This window comes from Arachis stenosperma, chromosome 9, assembly GCF_014773155.1.
Source record: "Arachis stenosperma cultivar V10309 chromosome 9, arast.V10309.gnm1.PFL2, whole genome shotgun sequence".
NCBI classification, from domain to species: Eukaryota; Viridiplantae; Streptophyta; class Magnoliopsida; order Fabales; family Fabaceae; genus Arachis; species Arachis stenosperma.
In genome coordinates, this window is record NC_080385.1 from 159056219 (window position 1) to 159065655 (window position 9437).

Below are 9437 nucleotides of genomic sequence, written 5' to 3' on the forward strand. Positions count from 1 at the left end.
CTTGACTAATGAATTCAAACAAGAAGACGTGGATCTAAATATATAATTCTTATTTTCAAAAACAAGCTTACTACTAACAAAAATAACAAAGAATAAAGTAATGATTTTTCATTCTCCATTCTAACACTTCCCGTTCACTATTTCACTGGAGCTCCGCCGCTACCTTTAACCTTCTTCATCCCTGTTTAACCGTCTTCACTTAATATAAACATTCAATTAAACTTGTGCAAAAATATAAGAATCTTAGCCCAACATACTCATCTTCAACCTCTTCGTGCCATTGCCACAACCTGAAACCTCGCACCAACGCCACCTGCAACTACGACTTCCTACTGCTTGGGATATTAACACACACAACAAAAACTCTATGGACGCAGACTAAGAACTAATGCCTGTTGTACACGGATTTAATCTGACCTTCTTTTCCTCCATACCCAAAGGATGAACATCATATTAGATTGGAGTTTGAATGGAATTGATTTTGTAGAATTGATTTTGGGTAGAAGTGAGTTTGTGTCAATAATTTATGTTTGGCAATTTTTACTAAAATTGATTTTGATAAAAATAAATATTATTTAGATAATATTAATTAAAATTACTTTTAAATAAATAAATAATTAATTACTAAAAAAATATAATATTAAATTATAATATTTTTTAAGTATATTTAATTTTTTTATATATTTTTAATATTTTTTATATAATATTTTTTATAATATTTTATTTTAGTATATTATAATTTTTTATTATTATAATAAAAATTAATATTTATTTATAAAATTAAAAATAACATATAAATTAAAAATTGACAACTTTTAAAGTATTTTTTATAGTAAAAATTAATATTTATTTATTAAATTAAAAATAATATATATATAATAACATATTTTAATACTCTTTTTAAGTACTGTTAATAATATTATTTTTATTATTATTTTAGGTTTTAATTTTTTACAAGTTATATTTTTATTATTATTTATAATTAATTTTTTATTTAATTTATTATTTCTAATAGGAACAATAATACATATTATAAAAAATTAAAATAGTAAACAGTGTATAAAAATTAGAATAATTATTTTAAAATTCTCAATATTTATTTAGAAAAAATTATGGAAAAACCAACAATAACTAGCAACAAACCTAAACGTAGGTTGAGTAAACACAAAAGCTATAATTTTTTACTTCTAGTAAACCAGCTTTTGGGATGCAGAATCACGTTGTCGTTCAGAGAAAAAAAAATTGCCAAACATAAAAAAACAGCGTTTAAAACATTGAAACACACTTTTATTCTCTCTAACGTGTTTCACAAACACACCCGAAGACATCCACACCATTCCAAAACATAACCAATGTTATGCTTTCTCCACTTTGAACCGACTGCGTCAATGGAGGTTAAATTCGGACGTATCGCCGACCGGCACAAAACCCACCCAATTTCCTCCCAAACTGATTGCACCAATTGACATTCATATCCCTAGCATATCATGTATATCCAACACAACTCCTGCAGTAACCAAAAAATAATTTACTGCGCTTAATGTGTTAGTCACACTTTAATGATAGAGTAAACTACCATTTCTACTTATAAAAGTTTAGAATGCTGATAAATTTACTCACGAATAAGCAAAATTATCATTTCTATCCATGAAAAATGGATTTTTGCTAACAAAACTACCCGAATCGTAAAAAATTATTTGAAATTTCCAAAATACCCTTTGATATAACCTAACTCTAACTTCTCTTTTTACTCCACAGTACCATTCTCACCCAAATCCTTTCTCACCGCCACTCTCATTCCCAACCACCACTACCACTAATGTTATCACCATCAAAATCATCCCTTTCTCCTTTTTATGCTGCCCTATACACCAGCGAACTCAACGACACTTCTCGTCGTTTATCTTCACGCCGCGACAGTGCCTTTGCTGCTTCGAATTCGAAGAAGATGATGATATTCAAACTTTGCCTCTTTGCTCACAAACCTTCCATGTTGATTTATGATTGCATTGATGCTTCGCTTCGTTCCCACATAAACTGCCCTCTTTGATTCTCTCATCAGCCACTTCGCTATTTATTCTCATGTTCGCCGTCAGGATCCGACCAAGTCTTAGATACCGACGAATATGGCTCGAAATCAGCAGGGGAAGTAAGGGATTAGACTCCAGTTGCAAGGAGCAAGAAGAATTCGATTCGGTCAAAGGGGAGTGGAGCGCGGTAGATTTCGATGGATTTTCATAGGAACGGAAAACCTAGAATGAATGAAAAGAGAACTGTGAGATTGAGGATGAGGCACTTAAAATCGGGTTTGGTTGTTCGTACGGTCTTATGGTTGAGAATAGATTTCTGCATCTGAGATTGCAGAGTTTCTTCTTCTACGGACTTTGGATTTAATGGAAAATTGGATATCTCCACCATTGTTACACTAATTGAGGATGTGAATTCTAACTCTAATCTCTGAGTTTTGTGTATTCAAACTCTAGAATATGTTTAAGTTGGCTGAATTGGGTGGTTCATGATGGGATGGAGTTTTGAGCTAATAGATGAAGATTGGGAACCAGTTCGGGAGTAGTAGAGGTAGTGATGGCGGTGGTGGTGACGGTGATGGTGGTATTGGTGGTGAAGAAGAGTTTGGGTAGTGGTGGGATTTGAGATTAGAAAAATGGTGGTGAAGATAAAGGTAATTTAGGGATTTTTAAGTGATTTTTGAGTGTTTGGATAATTTTGTCGTGCAGAACCCATATTTCATGGATACAAATGATAATTTCTTTCTTTTATGAGTAAATATGTCAGGATTTTTAACTTTCGTGAGTATAAATGGTAGTTTACTCTTAATGATATGAATGCACAATTCACGTGTCATAATGCCATTGTAGGGTCAGCTTATAGCCATTTGTAGCCACCAACAATAAGGTTACGAGAGATGTGGCCTGGCCACGAGAGATGTGGCATTATACTTATTAGACATTAACACATGGAAAGAAGAAAGTTCATTGACCCGGTTTTGACACAATGAAGGCACAATAACTTTGTTAAAGAGGCACGGTAATCTTCTCTTTTTTTAATCGTTTTTATTAAAATAAATAAATAAATAAATAAATAATAAATTTTTTGGTCGAGTTTTGTCTATCCCAACCAAAACAGCAACACCTGAAGCATTACCTATAGGCAACTAAGATGCTAGACTCGTCTTCGGAACTTGGCGGCGAACACACAGCGGCTAGTCAGCGAAATAACCTCCAAGTAGTGGTGGTGGAGGCAGGTGCACAACGCAGTGGAGGAAACAAGCGCTTGGGATCAAACAGCGACCGGCAAAGACAGAATCAAACAGCCACCGGCAAAGACAGACAGCAGCGAGCGTCAGAGCATGAAGGAGCTGACAACAATGGATTTATTCAAACAATTGCAAATTATTACTAATATCCTTTCATTTTTCTTTAATTTCAATTTTTATCTATGCTTTAAAAATGTGTAAGCTACTTAAGTTAGATTAAATATAAAAATCTAGTTAAACTTTCACATAACAAATGTCACTTGTTCATTTGCAAGTCAACTGATAGCCACCTATAGTCATTATTTACTTAGTCTCCAAAGATGTGGCCTTTCTTAATTTTTTTTGCTAGTTGGTCGAAAGAAGGTAAGCACTTTCTACTCAAATAGTTATATTTTTAAATCAGTCACCTTATTTATTAATTTATTTTTTTCAATTAATGAACAGAACTCGATTTTGTAGGGTTTTGGAAAATGGAAAAAATCGGATGGTTTTGTTTTGGGTTTTGTTGAACCGGATGTGATTCTTTATTGTTTTTTTTCCCCTCGTAATAAGTTGTTTGGATTTGATTTTCTGCATCAGTTTGGGAAGAAAAATTAGGCATATCTGGAGAGGATTAGTTTTTCTAAAGGTGAAAATGATAGCATGGTTTGTTATTATTGGCAAGTTTAATACAAAGATGAGGCTAGTAAAAACATGGTTTATTATTATTGGCAAGTTTAATACAAAGATGAGGCTAGTAAAAACACCTAAAGTTTAAATGAAGCAAAATATGCTTTAAGAAGCTGCTGAAGATGGAAATCACCTTTTTTTATTCACGAAAAAACAGTAAAAAAAAAAGCATTGCATAAGAAAAGAATTAGATAAGTTAGGCCGGTATATCCAAAAACATTTTTTTGGCTATAGTGTGGATAATATAGAGAATTGAAAATCTTAAATTCTTTGAAAATAAAGAATTTCAGCAGGAGGAAACTTGGGAAGTAATAAAGCACAATTGGAGTGAATGGAAAAATTTGAATGCTTGGACCCCTCATGAGGAGTTGAGAGCAATCATTCTTAAAAGGAGGGAAGGAATAGATGATAGGAAGCAGCATGAGAGAAAAAAAGAGTTGGTGATTATGTAGAGTATATTCATGAAAAATATATGACTATAGTGGGTAGTTATCTCTTGAATCATAATAATAACAATGTGGTTGCTTTTTTGTGTGAATTTGTGGGTGTAGAATGTAACGCGGGTGCAGCTGTACTTGGTGCGGAATCAGTGACACAACTTATTTTTTAAGAGGAGTTAGGACTATTAGATGAAATAGTATTCATATCTAAAGACCAATATTTAGTGAGGTGGTCAAAAAAGAAAATAAATACATATTGGAAGCTACTATAAAGGACTGGGCTTTTAATATTTCAAATGGGTATATATAGGCTAAACATGAAGGTATCAGAGAATATATATGCTACTTTGAGTATGTATAGCCACCAAAGTATATATATATATATATATAGAGGCTCTTCTTTAACCATGAAACCATTGTGAGTGCACTAGCTCCTATGGGGCAGCAAGTTCTTGATGTGTTCATTGTTGGTGCTACATGTTTCAATGGATAAAACTAGATTTCAAATGCCTGGGGGCTTGTACAGCTATTCTTTTGACTAATTTTCTTAAAATATGACTTGTACCAGAATTTTTATTGTATGGTAAAAAGACAGAAAAGGAAAAATGAGTGCAACTAGAAGAAGGATAAGAAATTCTTCAAAACAAGACAAATCATACAAAATAAAACAAGGACAACAAATAATGTAAAAAAATTGTCCAATGTCTCTGACAAATAACAAAATCCACTAGTTGTATGTGTGTATTCACATATTTACCTTGATGTTGGGTGTTGTAGTCTTTCATTTTTTTTCATGCCAATAATCCTTGGTTATTTTTTAGTAAGTTTATTATTTACCATTACAGGTGAAACATATCAACTGTCATACTATTACCATTCCTGTTATGGCGTTTGTAACAACATCTATTCAAACAACAATATGAAGCAAGTAACTCTTTTTTTTTTTTTGTCTATCTTTCAATTTTATAATATTTTTGAAACTTTCTCTTTATATGTTTATTATGCATCTTTAAAAGTTGTGTTCTTTATCTGTTTTACTAAATAATTCTACTTCCTTTAAATGTTTTTTTATTTTGTATATTTTACAATTTATTGATATTAATTTTCTTGTGTTTATTTTTATGTGTCAATGATTTTGCATTTTGATTTGATGCTGCAGTCGTATAATCTTAACGAAAGAGTTGGATTTCTGTTGCAATATAATTCAATTGTTTTAACGTACAAGTGCACATTCTTTGTCTATTATATTTGTTTGTTTTTGCAAGATATGTGGCAATGTGATTTTATAATCTTGTGATGTTTATGTTAGCATAAATCTTTTTCAAAAATAAATGTTCTTATGACTGTCAAAGGAGCATGGATGTGTTATCATATCCAATAATAGTGTATAATTTATTTTGATATCATTGTATCAACACCACACCCTTTATTTAATTTCAGAACATAGAGAATGATTATATATACTTCAGAAAGTAATTTTGGTGGGTATGTAAAATATATATTCTTATTTATTATAATTTTGTTGTTAGTAGATATCTTAAAAATTTTTATAGGATGATAAAGTGTTCTATGAAAAAGAATGTTCATAGAAAAAAAAAAAGTTGAGAATGACGTTATTATTACAAGTATAAAATTAGTGTTTTATTTTTTACGAGAGAAATTAAAGAAAAAACATTATGATTTTTATTGATAATAAGAATATAGTAGGATGGCTAAATGGAAAAAAAAGTATGTCCTATAAACAATGGAACCTAAAAAATAAAATTCATGAAATAAAATATTGGGATCAAATTTAGAAACACCAATAATTTTAAAGCAAAAAAAGAATAAAAGAGTGTGGTTATGACAAATAATAATTATTGTCTATTAGAGTATTGAGTAAAGTGAATCACATAAATATAAAGTGCATGATAATGAATGTGGAATGAATGAGTTGAAACTGTAAAATTAAAATAATATGAGTAGTTAGCATGGTGAAATCATTTAAAAAAAAATTAAAACAAAGACAAACACAATATTTAAAGTACTCAACAATATATAAGTAGAAACTTATCTACGTTTTGTCATATAATTTTAATTTATTTGTTTAAGGCTCTGTTATTATGTTTTGGTTAGATTATTTTATTATAATGTGTATTTTGTTTAATTTGTATTTATCATTTAGAGAAAATTATATTCTTTTTTCTGTAAGATGCTAAAATAACACTCTTCTCTCCTCTATTTTATAAATGTACATTTTTCTCCTTTCTAACTTTTAAAAAATCTCATCTTTAATCCATTTTAAACTTTTTGTGTTAACTAATGTTAACTTTATCCATTTTAAAAAAAATAAATTATTTTTTAAAAAATACTCATTAGTAAAAATTTTATTTTTTATCATTAAATTTTACTTATCAAAATATCCTTTAATAAATTATTCTTTTTATTGATTAAATTGTATTTTTTTTAAAAATTTAATAATTATATAATTTTTTAAATATCTTTTAATAATTTTTTAATTATTATATTATAATTTTACAAAAATTTTTGTTAACAATTTTTTTATATTTTACTCTTTATTTTTTGATATCTATATATATTATTTTAACGTTAAACAAAAAATTTTAGTAAAATTATTTTTCAATATTAATATATTAATTGTTATATATATTAACGATAGTAAGATTTTTTTATTTAATATTAAAATAATATATTTTAATATCAAAAAATTAATAATAAAATATAAAAATAATTGTTAACAAAAATTTTGGTAAAATTATAATTTAATAATTAAAAAATTATTAAAAGGTAAGAATCTTAACAAAATAATTTAATTATTAATTTTTTTAAAGTATTATAATAAAAATACAATTCAATTAATAAAAAATAATTTATTAAAGGATATTTTGATAAGTAAAATTTAATAATAAAAAATAAAATTTTTGTTAATAGATATTTTTTTCAAAAAATAATTTATTTTTTTTTAAAATGGATAAAGTTAATATTAGTTAACATAAAAAAATTAAAATAGATTAAAGAGGAGGTTTTTTTAAAAATTAGAAGAAAGAAAAATATACATTTATAAAATAGAAGAGAGGAAACTGTCATTTTATCATTTCGCAGGAGAAAGAAGTAAAATTTTCTCTATCCTTTATAATAAAAAAAATAAAAGAAATAAAAGAAATAATTCACAAATTAAATCCTTTCTCCTTAATTTTAGATCAAGTCTATATATAACGATCTAAAAAAATAGAACCATTTCGATAAAATTTTTTGGTATCTATACTCATATTAAATGTGATAATAAATTAATAATCAAATTACTATATATATTGGTGAAAACTCAGGTGAAATCGACTTTACATGAAGTTGATACCTGAGAGTCGTTGGATGAAAATTTAGTCAAATCAATCAAATTATTTAACGGTTCTTAGGTATCAACTTTAAAGTCGACTTCACCTGAGTTTTCACCATATATATTACCAACAACCCATATTGTTTTTTGTTTTTCTTAAATTAATTCTTGAACATTTGATTGGAGGACGAAACATTATTACTGCATGCTCCTGCTTGAAAATTGAATAATCTAAAGTTCTAAACACATTTAATTTTGTCACTAGAACCATACATTTGATTTGAATATTGTCATGGCACGATCTCGAGGGTCCACCATCCACCATGATTGCAACTTTTATAACATTCACAACGTAACACACTAGAGATCAGATATAGATCTTCATCACCATTATTGCTTTAAAATATATATAGTTGCAAATCGTGGTAATCACAATTGCCAAGTTCAAACTGCATTAAAAGAACATCACGCATGCACTTTTTTACACCTAACAATAATAATAACGATAAAGTTAGAGGGACAAAAAAAAAAAAAAACAAAATTTATTCTATTTAGTATTTATTAATTATTATAATAAATATTAAATAAAATAATTTGTTATTATCAAACATTTCTGTAATAATAATAATACTATCATTTTTATTTATTTTTTGGTAGTCTATATATGTTATGTAATTAATGAGAAATCATGGTAAATAAATAATTCTATATGTACTCGTAAATTTACGGCAAAAGAGAAATCAATCAATTAAATTATTGGGACGATTAGATACCTTGAGGCACTGATTAAGATGAGCTATAATAACATTATGGTTTTGAATTAACAATATATAATAATCCATGATCTATATATATTACATGCAATATAATTGATAGGTATATATAATATATTATATGCACACATTCTAATAACCCAAATTGAAATTTCCATTTCAATATGGATACAAAGGAGTCGTTGAACCTAAAGCTAATAGTCTAGTTTGTCTATTGTGGAAGTTGTGGCCCTTCAATTCAAACCCGCAATATCTAGCTACTAATAAAGATTCATATATATGTAATTCTTGGAGTTATTTTCTAATTTCTCACTTCTGGAATTCGCATCTGAACAGAGAAAGAAGGGTTAATAATCAAAATAATTTTCAAACGATTAAGTGTTCGTTAATTTAGTTAACGTAATATTAAATTCTCTAAATTGATTTTTGAAAGATATAATAATTTATTAATTCACTATTATAAAAGTATGACTACATGTACATTAAAATCAATCACCAAAGTCAATCACCAAAATCAGTTACCAGTATAAAATACATATTAAAATATATATAAATATATATTTAAAATAAATTAAATTATACATGTATTTATATATAAATCATTACTGATTGATTTTAGTGTGTGAATAATATTTTTATAAAAATATATATATGATCTCTCTATAACTAAATTAATGCATGAGTAATCTTTTAAGAATTATTTTCGCTATTGACAAAAAAAAAAAAGAACTTAAACCAATTAAATAGTTATCTGTATAGTATGCTTTTATGAAATAATGCGACCCTGATGTACTGATGTACTACTAACAGTTATTAAGGATGTATATTAAACTATTATTTCACCTTAATCTATGACAACAATAAAGAAGTCTTATAGTCCATAAATTTAACTCAATAGAATACATAAATTTAATTATAATTTTAGTCTTTATTAATTTATCTTATTT